Genomic DNA, 20,463 nt, shown 5'->3' with positions numbered 1-20,463 from the left:
AGTTATGATCTCTCACATGAAATATCACTTTCTTTTATGCCTTTTTTTCTTATGTTCCGTAGAAAAATACCAAATAAATAGTGAAGCTACATCTGTAATGGTATTTCTTTTAACTATTTGTCTTCCCTATTTTTTGCATTTCATTTTACAGGATTTTTTTTTTTTCTTTTCTCAACTACTTCCTTGTGCAGAAAGGTAATTCAGTGTGTATGTGTGTATGTAATATAATTGATGCAGAAGTTGAAGAAAGTTTTAGGATTTCAAAAAGTAACCTCATAATAGAGCAGTCCCTAATGATGGGAGACCTTCACAGCTTGATCCTGATCAAGCTAGGATTAACATCAAAATTCTCCAACAATTTAAATACCTTTACCTTGAAGTATGCACTGAGCATTTTCTAGTTTGAAAAGGGTCCAAAGTCTCTACCTTGCACTTAAGCTGTTGGACACCTGAGAGCATAAAGCCAAACGATGGAATTTTTAAATGCCACAACATTTGAGTCTGAGAACAGCAGCCTTGCCTCCTACGGCTTTGGCCAGAGTCTGAAGTATGACTGGTTTAATGCAAACTGGTTATTTTTTTTTTTTCAAAGTCATTTGTAAATATCTGTAACACATACAAACTGGACTACTGTTTCACTTTGGTTCATATTGCCCTCCCCTAAGGAGGGGCCACATATATTATTCATGCTTTTTGGAGAAATAGAAAGCTCAGCAAGAAGCAGTTGCTCTCTGTGTGTGCATGACGTTATTATTCTGTGATGTTGCAAAGAGAGGATTATGATTTTTACCTTGCGGAAAAAAACAGGAAGAGAGAATGGATTATAAGAAGAGCTGGGGAGGGAAGAAGGAAAAAGCAAAAAAAAAACCAAAACAAACCTCAAAACAAAAAACCAAACACCCAAATCCCAGTCCTACAGAGCAAGCGCTCTTCTAACAAAATACTGCTGAGTTTCATTAAGTCAAAGACAAGGTGGGGGGAGGGGGAAGGTATTTTCACAAAAGTATCCCAATGCATATATGGGAACCAGCTACAGAAACAGGCTATTTCTCATGGCAAATGCTAGTATCTTTGCTCTCAACACTTCACAGCCCTGCTGCCACCTCATGCTGCAAGATGACGAAACATTTGTGCTGCAGTTCTTATAGCTCAATAACACTGCAGCTAATCGAAATGATAACAAACACCACCTAACTGATAATTGTTCATGTTCAGCAGGGAGGATGTGATCCATTCTGAGCCATTATCACATCTTTTGCAGCCCCCTTTTGTTTAGCCCTGACAGGACTGTGATCATAACTGGTGTTAGCTCTTCATTTCCTTATTTCTCAAGGATTAAAGCAAGTGCTCCTCACTCAATATCCCTTCTTCTCACAGTTTTAATTATTCCTTTAAAATTATTAGTATTTGCTTTTATTAGGAAGCACTTCTGTGAAGGTTAGTCATCGCAGATAATAGAAGTTTCTCATTTTACATAAAGAATCATAAAATTATGGCAGTCTTAAGATAGGATTTTCAAAAGATTTAATTCTAGAAATACAAGTCCTGTTGCAATGCATTCACTCTTAATGATTTATAAAGCTGCCTGTCAACTTGGCATATGAAGATGCATCATCTTAAAGAGGTGGAAAATGCAAACCTCGTCCTGACTGTATAGTCTAAACTCAAAATTATTTTCATAACTATGACCTGCAACTTTTGTTCTCCCTGTAAAAGCGTTAAGACCCAAACCTGAAGTTAGCTGGGAAATTTTTGGCTCGTAGAAAGAGTAGCAGACAAGCATTACAGCTATGTTTTACTTCTGGCCTTATCCTAGCAAAACTGGGCTGCTGCCAGCTTTTCTAAAAGGAGAGAATCATGTTTTTTTTTTCTGTGTGATTAAAGGAACTGAGAAAGTCCTAAACAACACTTGAGCTTCACATGCTGTAGTTCAAGGATGACTCACCTACACCTTTACATCCATTGTACTTCTAATTCATTTACTTGTAAACAAACGAAAATCCCCTCATAATGGGTTTCTTCCCTTTTTCTGTTATTAAAACAACACATGGCTCATGAAGAATGAGAGGTAAGCAGTTCAGAATCAGACCAGTGAGCAACACTGATGGGGACACTGACATAGGAGATCTGGTGCAAGCCCTTGCTTGAACCTTTCTGCAACCTACATGAGCACATTAGACACTTGGCTACATGAAGGTGGTCTGCCTTGATGTATCCTGCTGGGAGCAGCTCTTTCTATGTAGATATGAAAAAGTTCAGAGGAGGAATGTGAGCCTGGCTTCTAAATAGAAAATTTGCCAGACCCTCCTGACAATCCCACATGTCTCTGCAGTAGAGAATTACATTACAGGGGCTGAAACCAAGGACATCTCCTATTAGACGTTCTGCTTTAGGACATCCTGCAGTAAATGCAAACAGGGTAGAAACAAGTCATATATCCCACTTCTATAATTCACTTGCCCCTTGCCAAGGTACTTCTATGCTATCCCAGTGACAACAAAAATCACAGTGATTTTATGTTTCAGTACAGAATTTTTTTAAGATCTTAACTCTGGTCCAGTTTAACATCCTTTGAAGTTAACAGTAAAACTAATAGCTTGTTCCCACAAAAATGAGGCCTTTTTAGAAAACGGACTTCCCTGGAAATGGTATTTCGTTAACTGACTTCAGTTGAATGGAGCTGCATCAATCCTGATGTTTTAAGATATGTATTTCTTTTTTTAAATACAAAGATTAGCTAGTGCTAAAATGATCTTTTTTAATCCTGCCCTTTGAGTCTTTGTAATTTAAAGCTTATTTATTTCAAGTTTGAAAAATACACAGTTTAAAACTGTAAACACAAAACCATTAACTGTTTTATGCAGTAGAAGGGTAAACATATCTATCTAAACAAACATCTGGACAAACAGGTGCTTCCTCATTCAATATCCTATTAATAATTCCACTTACTTCTCTTTCCTGTTGATGCCAAACAATTTGTGAGGGATTTAAATCACAGTGGTATAAAGTGTCACCTGCTGATATCAACTTATGTGTCTGAAATATTCTAGGCATTTGAGTTTATCCTGTGTCTTGAGCTAAAGTTCTGTCAAATATTGTGAGCTACCTTTAGTCAATCTTGGAGAGACTTCAAATCAATATCCAAGTAATGCAGAGGTGTATCAGTCATTTAGCAGGTGCTACTTTGGAGACTAGACTTTGTGTCCGAAATGACAAGTTTCATACAGGTTGATTTGGTTTTGGGGTATTTGAGGTTTTTTTTTTTTTTAAAGGCAGAAAATAGGATCCCAACTCTTGGGTCTGATAAAGATTTCCACAGTTCATTTTGTTAGAAGGAGAGTGTTATTTGACCTAAGCATGCTGGCCAAATGCCAGTTATAATAATTACATTCTCAGCTCCCTAAATTCTGAATGAAGCTTCAGCTGGATATAATCATCATCTGAGGGCACACAGCTGAACAGTTGCCATTTCTTATTCCAAAGGTGACTGCACATCAGTGCTGTGTGGAGTGACCCCTGTATATTTCTCACATACGTCACGGAAGTGTTGTGTCTTGAAGCTTAGTCAATTAATTGTTTGTAATAGGAGATCACTGGATGAATGATGGTGTAGGAGTACTGACAAGGATGAATATCTATTTCTGGATGAGATTTATACGCTTACTGAAACGAGAGTGAATACTAACTCTGTCACAAACATACTCAAGGCAATAGAAGACACATGCTTTTCTTGAATACTTATTTTTTATGAGAAGACTTTGTTTTCTTGAACTAAACTGCAAGGAAAGCTCATTTGGAAGAGCAAAAAGATTGGTTTAAGTTAAGTGCAATCAACCTGAACCTGCATGCAAATTCACTAATTCTAGATGAGCGAAGAGTTCCTCTACAAGCTATTTCAAGTAAGAAACTATAAACACTCTCCCCACTTCTGCTACGAGGAAAGTTGGTGATATTTTGGATACAGGATAGAGATCCTAAAAAGATGCAAAACAAAACAGAACTGACAGCAAGGAAGATGGGCTAGTGATGACCTACATGCTCATCTGAGTCTTCTGTTTGCTCATCCCCAGGATTATATGTATATTAGACCTTACAGACAGATTTGTAAGCAGACTGACTGCAGACAGTTATGTTTAATACCCAACTTAGTTCTGTAGTATTCTTCAGAAAACAAAGCAAAGATCTTCATTTTTAGCATTTTTCCAAGTGCATAAAAATAACTGCCGAAGACTTCCCGTCAGCCATAGAGTCTAACTTTAAACAGGAGATTTTACTGACAGAGTTACTAAACTTCAGGGTGGGAGGGTGAAATGCCTTGTTTTTCATTTGCAGTGCATCCACTCACCAGGTTGAGTTGAATCCTTTACGGCCTAACACAGAACATAGCTCGGACTAATACAAACTGTTCATTAAAAAACTGTTGGCAAACTGATGGCAAAGTGTTCATTGAAAGTTAGGCCCACAGAATTGTACTTTGATCTGAATCACAGAACCAGGGAAGAATTCACAATCGAAGGACTTGAGGAGGTGATCCCCATATGCAACAGAACAGAGCTCTTACCACAAACTGCAGTACCAGTTACAACACTACAATTGGTCTGTGTTTTTTGAGTAAGTTGTCTGATTGTAATAGGAACTGGGCATAAAAATAGAGTTCAGCAACTCAAGTCACTACACACATTCATTTATAAAAAAAAAAAAAAAACAAACAGTATCCTTTCTCCTAGGCCTCCAAATTAAAAAGAAATAGAACCTTTGTTATCACCACCAAACAAAAGATGAACAAGCTGGACCCTCCAGTTTACAAAGCTAAAATAACTGGGTCTCACTTCGGGTCAGCATTCAATTTTTCTGTTTCTGAGCACATGAAAAAAAGCTCCTGTAGATCCAGAAAATCCAAAAATGCATGCTGACATCAAGCATTGTGTCTATTAGTCCTCTCCATATATTTCAATTGCAACACTAAATTTAGTAGTGACATTCTATTATTTTACAAATATTTGCATGGAGAGAGAAACACTGTCATCTTCCAAAATTTTCCATAATTCAGAGTCAATTTGCTAGTGCACTGAAGTGCTGATACATGATTTTCAGGGTGTTGCTTTGTTTTGGTGTTTGGGTTTTGGGTTTTTTTTTTTTTTTTTTTTTTCTGTGGGTGGGCAGTGGTTTTGGTTTTTTTGAAAGCCTGAAATGAGTTTACACATCAGGCATTTAGATGTTTTACATTGAAATATGAGGACATGTATTTAGAAGGTGATAATTCACCTCTGTAAGCATAACTCCCTTTTAAGTTATCCATTTAAGAATTACTGCCTTCCTGGAGAATCGCCTGTATGCTTCATAGCTACTGTCTGGGCTTCTGTGATCCCAATGGCTGCCTAATACTGAAGTTCAGCACTCCATTTATAAACAAGGAACAACAAAAAGGAAGAGATGCACATGTACTATTTCAGAATCTGATCTAGAATATATTCCTCTATATTGTTTTTAAGAACTTGAAGCAGTAGCTTCCTCCCCTGCTCAGTTTTAATAGTTCATCAGTAGTAAAATAAAAAAAAAAGGAAAAAATGAAAAAAATTGTTATAACCACAGATCCAAAACATCCAAGTAATTCTAAGAGTCAGAAGAGGCAAGAATTTTTGTCCAAACTCAATTACATAGAGAGTGGAGCACTATAAATTATCAGAATTGGTCAAACCAACCAAAGCACATCTGCTGGGTAGTTCCGTGCTATGCAAGAAGCTATAATTTATTTGCCTTACAGAAGAGGAATACAAAGAATGAAGGCTATACACTTAAAGGCAGTTTTGTGGATCTCTTGCGTGTATACCAGTTGTTTCTCCCACTCAAATACATTATTCTCTTACATCAAGTAACCCAAATAGTTGAATCTCTAGTATTTGTATTAATTTCGCACTGTTTCCACACTTGCATAATCCCAAAGTAGTATTTGTTGCTTAATCAGGACTAAGTGCAATAACAGTATTCTACACCAGGACATTAAGTTTATTATCCAAAAGAAAGGCGGCAAAATAAGACATAATTAGATAGACAGTGCTTTCAAACCCATCCTAAACCTAAATAACAATCTTTATTAAAGAAAAAATAGAGTTGGATGCAATAGTCAGTGAGCTAGAAACATAGCATGCCCCTCAAAAGAGAAAGGACAGGACATTGCTGAAAAATCCCTGCAGTATGTTCTTTAAATGACAAAACATAGTGCAGTTCGCAAGGGGTCTCCTGAACATTTCCCTTTTCCACTGCAAATTCATTATTATATTTGGCTTGCTAGGGCAACATGCTCAATTTTGACACCACTAATGATGCCAAAAACTTCACGGAATGAAAAGAAGCACAAAAGGATAAAACTAGGTAGATCCTGGAGCTCCTGGATTTCACATACCACATGCTGCTTGTGACTGTCTGAAATACTGACTGCAGATTTACAGCATTGTTCGTGAAGTTGCAGAATAATTCAGAAAGCAGAGGAGACAAGAACAAAGGAATAAAAAGAAATAAAGTGCTGCTGAAAAGAAGAAGGAACTGTTAAATGCAGTTACTGAAAATAAAATAAAAAAACCAGGTGAATGTGTGAGATTCCAGAGAACATTTTACAATACAAGTTAAATAATCAGATATTCTTACCAGAAGGAGTGCTGTATTTGATGTACTCTGATGAGAGCCAGCTAAGTTTTCTCCTGAAAGAACATAAAATAAAAAGTATGTCAGGAAAAGGCAGCTCAAAAATTTCCTGTCAACATGATTTAGATTGTTTATGTAGCATTAGTACGGATTCATTCAGGAATAAGTATTCTCAGCTAAAGCAATATAATATAATATTCTTTAATAACAGTCTTATTCTAGAAGAGTATTTTTTCACCAAGTTCATGTTAAGACAGACATTTTCACAAGTGCAGAGCAGCTATTACGCCTGCTTATTTACTATTTCTACTATGGAGAGTCTAAGATCCCAGATGTGGGCATAGAGTACCTTGTGCTACTATTATACAGGCATAAGAAGGTATAAAATGTTTGTTAGAACTAAAATACATGTTCTTTACATCAGAGAGTTTAGGTCCAAAGAGCTAAGGGGAGTGGAAATCACTAGGCCTGAATTAATCTGACAAGAATTTATATTACTACTCTAAATCCGAATGGCTAGTTTAAAACACTTAATCATTCAGCCTTAATGTGGGAAGAGGTTTTGTGTTACTGGTTGTAGTGTGCTGTGCGGCTATACAATAAAAAAAAAAACCCTCACTTAACACTTTTCTCTGTCAACCTGCAATCAGAAAATCTTATGGAATAGTCAAGTGATTGGCAAGACACATTGGTGGGTTTGAGCACACTCTAATAGATTAATCTATCAGAATTTTCATATATTTTGCCCAATAGTTGCTTAAATAAGAGGTTCAGGCAAGAGGCTGTTTCATAATCATCAGAAATTGACCTTTTGTCATTGTGTCCATCACTAGGTAGCAGCTTTCATTATGGGATGGCACATTTATTCTGTCATGACAACATGTTTAATGAAGCAGTCACATGTATTAATGGAGCATTATATTAGGGTTCAAATGCTGCCCTCACTAACACCGAGGCTGTTCTGTTGCTCCGTAAGCTAAGTCAGAAATGAGCCCTTCGTGTCCATATTTCCCTTCTGCAGTAGCAGCCAATTCTTCTCATGCCAAAGCCTTTTCTTATTTGAATGACTGCACTAATTCGATCAGGACACCTGTCTCCTGACAGACAGTTCTGTGACAAGCCACACGTGAAAGCCTCTGCTTAATGGCTAGTACTAACTTTCTTCCACACGCTAAAAGCAGAATTTTTTTTTTTTTTGAAAGGAATAACAGATGCCAGTTACATTCTTCATTCAGTAACTGGGGATTCCTAAAGTCCATCTTCTATGACTAATCTTATCCCCACTCGCTAATACCTTTTTCACACCTTTGTGCAAGTCACTTGGACACATTCCAGGACTAACAGACTCTGTCCCCAACCACCTGTTAAGCTTTTCACTTCATATTTCTACTAATTCTCTTTCCTGACTGAAGTCATTGCTGAATAAACAGAAGAGAAATACAGCAACTGGTCTCTCATGAATGTCTTTCTCCTGCATATATAAAGATGAAGAAATTTAAGATCAAGATACATGAGGTTTATTTTAATTGTTGACATTGCTACTCTTGTGGAGTCCTTCCATGTTCCAGTGCTACATTACATTGCACTGAACAGAAACAGTGACAGATTTACCACTTCACAATCACTTTGTTTTCATATATGACAGTAATAAGCAACAAGCTGCACTATACGTTAAATAGCATGACAATATAATAGGCAAGGTGTTTGCTTTGAAGAAAACAGAATATGCTTTAAGTTTATCTGATGGCAGTTACCTTTTGTTGTCACTGCAGAAAACAAGACACTAGCATAGGAACTCACAGCACAAACCATTAAGTGAAATTCAAAGTGAAAAAGGTTCCTGACATTGGAACAGTCTTTCTGAGCCCATAAATGAAATTTCAAAGAAGATACTTTAAATTCACTCTACTGACACACACAATTCATACTCCTAAATGCAAACTGAAACACTGAAGAACCTCTGACTTCACATGTGAGATGCAGTATTCAGAAGCAGTCTACGTTTTACCGTCCAGTAACAGAACTTTTGTTTATGTACCTGTTCTGGGAAAAGAGCAAAACCATGAAAGCTTTGTGATATTATATTTGCAAACATTTTTCAGACAAAGCTTTTGTAGCCTGAACGAATCTTCACTTTTCAAATTAAGGAATATAAAACCTCAGTTAAATCCATATTGAAAATACAACCTCAGTAAACAGAGTAAAATAATTACAAAGTAGCTGTTACTTGATATATCATTCACATCTGTTTTGAGATAAAACCTCTCCAGAAAAGATTAGATGAGAAAGTCTATACTCTAATTACAAATAAATCCAGAAGTGTTTTTCATGGTCCACCTATAAAGGCAAATAATTTACTTGAATTATTCAAGGAGAAGATATGAAATCAGACAGAAACCAACACATGTATGGTTCAATCATTAGCATTCCTAAACTTCCATGATTAATGAGTTCAACAACATCAGGGCAACTGTGGTATTTCTTTCCCTAAAAGGATAGTCTAACTTTGAAAAAGAAATACAGTCACCAAAAATGTATTTTTTTTATTCTTTCAAGCTCTTTAGGACACCCCACACATTCAGGTAGGTGTAGAAAATACAAAAGATCAGTATTTCTTTTGACACACTGCTTCATAGTCTTTTTGTTACTAGATTATTTTATTCAAGTACAGTATAATTATTTATTTAATCTGTTGAAGCAGAGAAATTACTATTGTTTGTGTTAGAGTTAAAAATGACAGGAAAGCCAGCTTTTGTGCAGCTTCAGTGGGGTGGAATGCACTAAAAGAATTAAGAAACTCTGAAACACTCAGTAGCTTCAGATTTCTAATAGCTGCATGTATACTGTAATTAGAATCTAAACTAAAATTGATATACACACGACATGCACCAAAAATTAAAATTGTCATAAGATGTGCTTTACAGTCATAAACAGGTTTTCTGACAAATCAGTGCTAAAAGCCACAGTGTCTCTTCTGAACATCCAGCCATCTAGCTTGCTTATGTCACTAATTTCAAAAGACAAGCACACTATTCTCAGAATCCATACAACTCTGACTACTTCCCAGAAAGATGAAAACTTGGAGACATGCCAGAGAAACATGGATGGTACTCTAAGATCATTGTCACTAGGTAGATGTAAGGACAAAGCAGTAGAAATGCCTACATGCTTGGGTGGAGCCAGCTGCCCAGCCACTGTACTCCATCAGAGCACGAATCGCTGATCTGTAGCTGTACTGTACCACAGTCCTGTGACAGCTAGCTCATGCTGAATTCGAAAATTCACCATTCACTTCAGTAGGGTGCTACAAGTTGCCAAGCACCTTCGGAGTGGTTTTGTGTCAGTGTGTACCTGGCTATCTGGATCTCAGGTCAAACAGAGCCCACCCTGCTGTTCACTCGCATAGAGCGGAACGCCTGGTTCCCTGTGTGCACACTTGGGGAACTTTATTTCACAGAAGCAATGCAACCCCGCTGGGTATATTGGAAGAGGTATTTTCCAGGCAGTACCACGCTCCCTCAGGAAGCTTTTCCTAAAGAGATGTGTGCTATACCACTGCTGAGCCCTTCAGACCATGCTCTTGTCCCCCAGCCTGACATCAGGAAGCAATTTGACTCTGTCATATTGGAAGTCATTGGAGATTACTATGGACTCTCACACTGTCAGTTCCAGGTTGTATGACAAGGGCCAAGATAACCACAGACTCCAGAAGGCCATGCAAGTAGGACAGTAGAACCAGACTGATTTACATTTAAAAGGATATCTAGAGATCACCTGGTCAAGGCCAACCTCAAGCTTAGATCCAAAGCCAGACCAGGTTGCTGTATACCCAAGCAGAGTTCTGAACATCTCCATGGATGGAGATGACCCAACCAACCTCTTTTTGGCAACCTACTCCAGTGGCCAGCTACCATCACTTTGGAATTCCCCCTGCACCTTACATTTGACTGGAATTTCTCTTGTTGCAGCTTATGCCTAGTCTCCTCTGCCCTTTTGCTGAACTCCTCTAGGAGTCATCATCTTCTCCATAAACTCCCTTCAAGTAATAGAAGACAGCAACGAGACCCTCCCCTTAATCTTCTCTTAGAGAGACCCAGCTCTTCCAGTTTCTCCCCATATATTGTGCTGAAGCTCTCTAAGAATTATATTTTGATATTGTTGATAATACCAAGTTCAGCAGTGTCACCATGCCATCCTTGCTACCTGGTGTCTTTCTGTACTTACTGCTGCCACTGAGTAGTTTCATGAGGTTACTCATGTCTATAATTTTTTCAGTTACACAAACATATATTTCATGGATGCAGAACACTTTTGACCAAAGTCAAGATGGATTGTAACTCCAGCTTGGATTTGAGCATATTTCTTTACCAGGATGTCATTTACTAGTCTTATCTTCCCAGTGCCTAATGGAATAAGATACAGGTGACAGAAGCATGGGACCACGAAAATGATGTAGAAATATGACCTCTACAGGCAGCAGTAAAAGCTCATTTGTTATCACTGAAGACAATCAAAGCGCTATAACATGAAATGGAATTATGGCAGATGACAGCAGAACTCCTCTTATCTCCCAATCCGAGTTCAACTTCTCTTTGCAATTACTGGTACTTCCTTCGTTCTTAAAGACAAAATACCTTTTCCAGACCAAAACACAAAACCTAGTGAAGAAACTATCCACCTACATTAGAAAATGGAATTTCAGACAGCTAAATGCAAGAAATCACAGTACTAGCCCAAAGTCGACAGTTTTAGTGACTCAGCAACAGCTGTTGCTCTCCAGTGCCTACTGGGGTTGAGGTGAACATGCAAGAAGATACTTTGATCTCACAGTGCAGAAGCCAGACACATGCCACACAAAGCAGCATTAGGAACTAAAAACAAAAGCAGAGGGCAAGTTTGAGATCAGCCATCGATTTGTATCTGAATGAGCTCAAAGTCCTATTCTGAATGGAAGGTGGTATATGTGAATGTATCACTAACTGCAGATGCCACTTAGCTTCCTTCCCAGCTGCTCATCACAGAGTGCCTTACCATTCAGAGCTGCACATGTTCATTTTTCCTGACTCCTCAAAGTGTCACAGCAATATTTTCCCTGCTTCCTTACTTTTTGCTATCCTATCCTCTGTCAGCTGAAGCTCACACACATTGATAGGTTAGACAGCTTTGGCATTAGCCTGAGATTCTTCAAGCTAAAAAAAAAAAAATAATAGTGAAAGTGTTCTTTGTTTTCTCTGAAGCCATCTTTTCTGATCCTCTCAGTTAATTCAGAATTCTCAACAGCTTTTGTTCCCTATTTGGTTCCCTGTCTACGTACAGCCAGTTCTAGCTGTGCTGCTTCCTCCCAGAAGCTCCGTGTCCTATGGATCTGCAACAGTCTCTTGTAGAAGCAAGGGGAACTAGTATGGACAAAGAGGCAATGGATGCAATGGCAGGGCAGGATCAGATGGGATAGATGTCATATAATACAGCTCTACTTCACATGGTCTTTACACGGTTATGCCTGAAAAAAGGCTCTCCAACCAGTGAACCGTCTTTTGACAGAAGCCTGGGACCTGACTATGGCTAACGAGGGTGACCTTGTGAAGCTGTAAGCCACATGTTAAAACCCATCACATGCTTGAGTACAATTAAGAGATCCTTGGGTTTGGTTGTTGTTTTGTGGAGTTTTTGGAGTGATTTTTTTTTTTAACCATGAGAAATTTTTCTCTTCCTAGTGCCAAATAAGATCAGGACTAAGGAAAGCTTACTACTGACCACAGGTAGACAGGATTAGAGATCTTCTGAATTATGATCTCAGTGAAGTCACTTCCCCAGAGTAAGCAAGGTAGAGTATTTTATATTTTAATTAATGCCAGGGAAGACAACTTTCTCGGATCTGAACATCAACTGACAATGCACCAGGAACAGGCACTCTAAGTAGAAGCCAATAATAAAAATGACCTTAACTGATTTAGTTGCCTTTTAGAAAGCACCTGCAACTCTGCAGACTGACAGGAAAAGGAATCATCACTGCTGCCAGCACTAGAATGGGAATGCAGGTGTCATGAAAACTCCTTTGGAAAATTCCACCCAATTTCTTGGCCCTACATGCCCTGAGCTTCACAGAAAATAACTTGAAAGTGATTTTACAAACTGGCAGTTGAGTTCTGGCAAAGCTAAGAAGATACCAGTGCGAGACATTCAGCAGAAGATTTACAACTAAATGAAACCTGAAAAATGTCTATTTTCAAAGGACACATTTTCAAAGAATATGGATTATAGCATGTTCTCTGGAGTCCTGGTTCCACTCCTAACACTACAATGGTATGCATAATATTTCCATAGAATTCGTTTATTCCCAAACTTGCCTTCATGAGAGATTTATAGGATGAAAATAAAGGTAGACGTGTAGAGAAATACTCTTCAATGTCAGACTGTCAGCAGACCACAGCAAAGACATTGAGAGTAAAGCTGTACTGAAAGAAATTCAAAGTACTCACAAGTATTTGCCCCTTGCTCTGAAAAAAAAGCCAGAAGTGTAAAAAATGCTTAAAGAGATACAGTAATACTAAGAAAATATAATATATTATCAGATCTAAGCAATATACTTCAGAGTTACTAGTTTTGCTTCCTGTACTGTACATATTGGATATTTCTTAGCTTAATAAAGCCACATATGCTATTGCTGGTCAAATGTTGACAGGTCTCAGTAAATTCCCCAGAAAGGCTTTCAATACTGTGAAGACTTGATGCTTGAAGTGTTAAATGTTGTATTTTATCATCTTGATTTGAGATAGTCATTTCACAAAAATCAGAACATTTTTGTGTGTCAGTGTTTCAATACATAAAAAGATAACTTTTCTTATAAAAATTAGGCCTTAGAAAAATATGAAGCAAGTAACATTGGGAAAAGTAGCTTATCCTCTTTTTGGCTATGAAGACTCATAATGATAAAAATCAAACTTAGAATGTCAACACTTCAGTCTACACCAAAACCCAACAGTTCTAATTGCACTGGTGTCATTGAGCCAGACTAAGAAGATATGTGCATTTACTGTATACTGTTGTATGTTTGTCTGGGACTAATCATAGTAAAATAAATCCAATACAGTAATGGAAAAAGTTGTGTTATGACTCATAAATATTTATAAACCAGAAAAACAGTAAAATTTGGTTTGATGTTCAAGAAAAGATTTTTTTTCATGAATTCAATTCTTTAAGAGCTTCAGTACGCAACATTTTTAATCTTTATATAAATGACCTTGATAAAATGAATAAATTGATCAAGACTATCACCTAGTGGTCAGACAGCAATATTTTATTTTTTCTTGTGAGCTTTTCTATTTGCTGGGGAGGTGTTTTGAGGTTTGTTTTTCTTGACTCCACAGAACTGTGTCAAATACTAAATCTGCACAGTGATATTACATAAGCAGCAAACCAATATATTAAGAAGCCCCATTGTGACAGTGTTTTATTACTTGTAATTTAATTTTATCTCCAGCAGTTTGCCTTTTTTTTTTTTTTAAAAAAAAAAAAAGCCAGTTCTACTAAATCCTCAATTTCACTTAGTGGTTTTTTTTTCCCTGAAGCAAACCTAAATGTTTACCTTAAAAGCCTATTCAGACTTCTTCAAGAATACACAGTACTCAGTATTTGACCTTGAGAAGTGAAATGGAGAACCTGAGAAATTCAGGTAAACAGAAAACCTAAACTGAAGGGGGAAGTGAAACAGTAGTTTCTAAAATAAATAAAATCCAAAAGGAAATTATCAGTGTCAATTCTGCAGTGAAAATAGTGTTGGGTGTTTTGGTTATGGGTGGAGTGTATGTTTTGTTTTTATTTGAAGAAAAACCCAAGACAAGAACAAAAAAAAAATCACCACCCCACACACTTGAAGCTCTGCAATGCTACAGTATTGGTATTCCAAAGTCCATAGATCTCGTTACAGCCCAGAAGACTAGAGACTACACCAACACAGAACAAAAGCTGGTGCATGCCCTGAGCAGCTTACTCTTTACACCTTCACATTGGTATTATACCACGGTGATTATGCTAGAGTCTGTAGGATTACGTTGTCAAGGGCAGAGAGGCTAGAGTTTCCGGGGTTTAACTGCAAAAATCAGCATACTATAATTATTTGTCATGCTAGAAGAGAAAAGAGTTTTCCATCTTAGAGGCTTCCTCCTTTCTTTCAGACACTTTTCTGTCTCAACTGAGACCAAAAAATAAAAGTGAGTGGATGTAATTCTTTCAGGAAGTATTGGTGCTATTTCTTTTCAAACCATTTTGAAAAGTTTTTCTAAGCAGACTTCACCACTCCTTAAACAAACAAAAAGTAATATTTGGAATGGTAACAAAAAATAGCTTCAAGTCTGAAAACAAAAAGCAGTTGCTCACTGCAGTGCTGAAGACTATCATGAAAAGACAGGATACATTTGTACAGATGCAGGACCTCAGCAGCTACCTCAGCCACTACACAGGACTAGGCCAAGGGTGAAAAGACCATTTACCTGTATGAACAACTCATTCCTTGGTTATAAAGCACCAGTAACATGGACATAGCAGGGCTAGAGAAAGCAAACAAGGAAGGAAACTCTTTGCTGTTGTTACAATTTATTATGCCTCATAACAACACTCAAAGGAATAGGATTTGACTCCTACCCACCCCTGGAAAAACAGTGCAAGTGACATTTCAAAAAAATCTCCTTATTACCACCTACCCTATAAATTATCTTAATGACATAAGACCTTACAAACCCTAGAAGAAAAAGGCACTAGTCTGTCAATCTGGAACTCTGAAGTAACAGACAACATCTATTTTAATTGCCTTTTTTCCCCCCGTGAATATTTATTGTTAATTGACAAGAGGTACAGAAACTCCATAAGAAACTAAATGCTCTGCTGTTAGAAGCTAGTTACACTATAACTCATTAAATTCATAGTTCAGAAACCTTCAAGATGTTCAGCTTTACTGGGATGCAAGTAATAACTGTTTACTTCATTCATTACAGTTTAAAAAAATAAATGAGTTTTTCAATAGTTCCTATAGAATTATGCTTTTTGCTCAATCTAAAGAGCCTTTGACAGACTTAAACATGACTTCTATTCAAAGCCAACTGGAACTTAAAAGTATTTCAAGACATAACTAAACATTTACTGCACTTGATTTGCTGTGTCCTTTTACAAACATCAGTAAACCTATCCTAGCTTACTATTCTTGACAAAATATATATTTCTAAATCCTAAGTAGGGTACCAATTAGAGTATCTCAACATAGTTCATGCATCTCCATGCTTAGGTATCTATGAGGTACCCAAGAATATCGTCCCAGAGCTATGACTGGCAGGTTTATTCTTCCAGCATAGTACAGCTATCATCTACAGTAAGGGTAAAGTGTGCTTTGAGAGGAGGCAGAATTCTTGGAAGCCAACCTGAAACGTGAAACACATTACTCATTACAAAGAGTCTGCATTTTTACTTCTCCATCCAAATTGATTTTGCCATACATTACTGATACATGCACATGACACTTCTACAAACTACTTTAGACACAATTGTCAAGTTACTAGAAGAGGGGGATCATCAAACCTACCATCTCAGTGGTTTGCTCGGGCTAGCATAGAAAAGAGAAGTAGAGTTCAAACAGTACACAAGTGTCAGAGTATTCAAAGGCTCCTCTTCCAGGAAGGGCATGAGACCGGGGCTCCGAGTTGCACACAGGCTTAGCAGTAGTGGGACCACAACTCCAGAAACCCACTACTGCTAAGTCTGTTTTGTCCATAATGTTATAAAATACATAGAAAGGAGTGACTTATCATATTACTACCAGAAATAATACAGGAGAAGTTGACCTGAAATTGTGGAGTCTGCTGTTTATTTGAAAAACAAAATAAAAATATTTTCCCTTCACCTTGACCCATGTCATTTTTCCCCATCATTTTGTTTGTTTTGACTACTTCAAACAGGAACTCCAACCAGAAGGGCACTGCAGAACTCCTGAGGATACGTGGAAGGTGACAGATCCTGCGCACACAGTGGCTGATTACAGCTGATGACCCCAACCACAGCTCACGCATCAAAGTACAAACTCGATAAGGAACAGCACATAAGGGATCCCTACTGTTATATGAAACTCCACACAGAAAGAGTGCCAGAAGTCAAAGACAAGTATCAATCATTTCAAATACTGCTCTCATCTTCCCAACACACTTCCTTCTACACGGTGGTGATGAATGATACAGACTTTATTAGTTGCCAACAAATACCACCATTGAGAATTTGCATGTAAAAATATCTGTCTGTATCCAACTGATCACTACAGCTCTGTCTTCCCCTTACCTATCGTTATGTTGAATGTTTTATTGCTGGAGTCAGAGTAAATTCAGAATGAACACACAAGGAACATTTATGTTAGTTAACACTTAACATCTCTCCTTTGTGCCCTGCACTAGAACTCATCACCAATCCTTGGCCCCTCTTCTTGACCCTGAGATACAGAAGAAAAGCCTACAGGGAACAGAGGGTGAGGGCAGTGGGGAGAAAGAAGGAAAACCTTACTATTTTCTGCTCTTCCTCAGGAAGGAGTACACCCGCCATTCGCACAGGTATGTGTTTGTGGAGGGTGACTGGAAGGCCGCAGGGACGTGAATATACATAAAGTGTTCATAGGTGAATGGCACAAGCTCAAACAAGAACACTTTCGGAGGCAGATTTAGTAGATTTCTTGGCAACTCAGCAAGTTATTTCACATGAGTTAAGATGGTTGGTGACTGCCTATTTGTAGCTTCAGTTATTCAGTATTTTGAAACATCTCATAGAAGGGATATCTAATTTTGACTAAAGAGAAAAGAAAGCAGAAGTGTCTGTCAGACAACACTGGAACAACAGGATTGACTTCTTGTACTCGAGTAGGCAATCTGAGCCTTGGAAAACGTAAAATCCAACTAAGAAATACTGCAAGACTAACTATCATCATTGTCTGTACATTTACAAGCATTAGTTAAAAAAGGGTATGTAATTTTTCTTTACCATGCCTTAACATCTTCTGATCTCGTTCCTTTCACTCATTTACAGGCAGCACAGTGTGGGAAAAGGACTGCCATGAATGTATTTCTCAAACTATTTGGGTCAGTTAGACTGGGCAATTGCCTTATAAATCTGCATCCTCATGCAAAATGCTTTCAGCACTATAGATTCATATTTAGTCAACAAAGACGACCTTACAAATAAAGTCAAATTTATTCTAGGTCAACAAGTCACTTTTTATTTATAACTATTGTACTTATCTAACCCTCTTTCTTGAAGCACCTTTAAAGTTAATTTGAAAACATTTTTTCTCTAGGTATTTGACCTAGGAGATCACTAGAAATACTACTTAATTAGACCTTACAATCTCTCACACAAAATTAAATCAAGGAAGTATTGTCTTGTAACAGCTCTACTCAATGGGGAAAGATGACGGGAGCTTTTAACTCTTGGCTTATGACAACTTCAGACTAGATTTGACTTTCAGTGCTTTTGTTGTTGGTTTTAGGATTTGCTTTAACTAGTTCTATGGGATATTCCTAAGAGCAGAAGCTTTAACAGTAGGGAAGAGACACACACCTCACCACCATAACCATAAGAAGTTCACTTGTGATTATCATTGTCAAAGATATCAATTCGAGACAAAGTCTCAATGTGAGCAGGAGAGCAATATTCCCACCTCCAGTAGCCACAACCAAACTGGCTTGGCAACCAGTGGCAGTTGATCTATGGTGGCAGGTAACTCTTCAAAGATGACAAATTACATAGTGCAATGTTTTGCAGCTCCTGTTGAGCTCTGTTCTGCCAAGACTGTTACTAGTATCTGGCCCAACCCACAGCTAGCATGTGAACATGCCGGTGCTATAATGCTGACATACTCCTGCCAGTCTCCAGAAGGACCCTAAAACAGGTGCTATTGCTCTGAAACCCTGCCACAAGATACTTGCCACAGTAAGACACTCTGACTACAGCACGGACACATTACCCATGGCAGGAAATGAAAGCGAATCGCAGCGCACCAATTGATTCCTATACCTCTTTTTTTACTATTGCCACTCTGCTTCCAAGGATTTTGTGGTCTCTCCATCCTGCACAAAACACACACTCAGATCTGATACAATATTTCCTACAAGCTTTCACAGCCATCACTGATTATTGGTCTTGTTTTTCCAAGTTTACAACTGTATTCCACAGTATCATTTCTGCTAAACCTTGATATGTTTGAGAGCAAGTCTGCCTGGCTCACCCTGTCCCACGAAGGAGGGCCCTCTGCTTACATTCAGTCCATGTTTACTCCCATCAAGTTGTAACATAAGCATTAGTCATACTAATGGCGTTGTTTTTATCATTACTTAAAAAGTCCCATCTAGAAACATAAATAGCAGGTCACAACTATGCTGTGTAGTCAGTTTAGTACTGATGTTTCAGATATAGAACTCTAAGCTGAGCTTCAGTATAAAATTGAGTTCCTCCTCTTCTCTGATACCATCTGTGATGATATCTGCAGATGTTAATTGCTCTTTTGATAATACCAAAACCAACTTTATTAAGGCTAACAGTGAGAACATGGACTACTGCAACTTATTACTAAGGTCCCAAAGTATAAAGAGATATCTTGTCTCCTTTTACTCCTCCAAATAAAATGGTTTAACATCAGCACAGTGTCCAATTCCCTGAAGACATTATTAACTCAGGCCTGCAGTGTTAAATAAGTCAGATTCCAGATCAGACAGAATTAGAATAGACAAATTAATCAGCAGAGGATGCATTGTACAATATCCAGTTCAACCTAACTACATTTATATTACTGCTAGAATTTAGAGACAAATTTCAGTCTTTAATGACAAGTTCACTTATTTTCTTCACATGCCAGAAGTTAGCTGACAAGTGTACTGACTAGTGGAACCAGTAGAATAAGAAAAAAAATTAGAAATTGCTGCACAGTGTTAGCATGTTAGGCTGCTTGGTAGTTTGAGATTCACAAGGCATATTAGTTTTTTTTCCAATAATAAAATACATTGAAACACACTTGCATATTTGAGCTGTTCAGAACCTTGCTGCTTTGTTCACATTTCACCTTATTTAAATTGCACATTAGTTAGTGCTATGTTTTTGAACAGAAATATTCTAGTATCTTCCATGAAAATTTTGTCTCATGAAGTATACTCATCTACCACCACTTCAAACCTGACCACTACATTGTCTAATGCAGATCTAAATCTGTAATGTTTCTTTTCATTCACCCAGATCCTTTGCTCTAGGCAATAAAAATCATTTTATAAGACTTACTTTCAATTAAGATGGACAGCACAATTAACCATGATACTTTTGTAAGACGGTGAAAGTAAGACATGAAGAAAGATCCAGAAGCCAAGCCCAAGACCAAAAAAAATTAAGTGCAACAGTCTCCCTATTTCCATTTCTTCTCCCATCCTCAAATGCTACATACATTTTAAAAACAAAACAAATACTCAGAAAAATTGACTATGTACTCAAACATATAGAACAATAAAATAGTTGAGGTTGGACAGTGCAACTGCAGTCCCATCCCAATCTCAGAGCATGGGCAACTGCAACAGGTTGCTCAGGGTGGGGCCCTATTGATTTTGAACATCCCCAAGAATGGAGATACCACATCATCTCTGGACTGCCTCTGCCACACCCTTGCAGTAAAAGAGGTCTTTCCTACGCTTAAGTGGAATTTCTTGAAATTAAATTTGTGCCCATTGTCTCTTGTCCTGTATTGGATACCACTGAGAAGAATCCAGCTCTGTCCTCCCCGCATATACAACCGTAATCAAGCTGGAGGCAGAAATC

General features: G+C 37.8%; 1 protein-coding gene across 1 annotated transcript in view; it reads right to left on the bottom strand.

Annotated features, from left to right (window-relative positions):
• The window catches only part of TENM2 (teneurin transmembrane protein 2), a 1,855,021-nt gene that overhangs the window by 1,518,404 nt on the left and 316,154 nt on the right, over window positions 1–20,463 (bottom strand). Inside the window, exon 5 of the mRNA XM_054217271.1 lies at window positions 6,646–6,698. The gene's annotated coding sequence lies outside the window, so the exon portion shown is untranslated. The remainder of the gene's footprint in view (window positions 1–6,645; window positions 6,699–20,463) is intronic.

Source organism: Rissa tridactyla, chromosome 11, assembly GCF_028500815.1.
Source record: "Rissa tridactyla isolate bRisTri1 chromosome 11, bRisTri1.patW.cur.20221130, whole genome shotgun sequence".
Lineage (NCBI taxonomy): Eukaryota > Metazoa > Chordata > Aves > Charadriiformes > Laridae > Rissa > Rissa tridactyla.
Note: the sequence above shows the minus strand (reverse complement) of the source record. Positions and strands in the feature narration are given on the sequence as shown.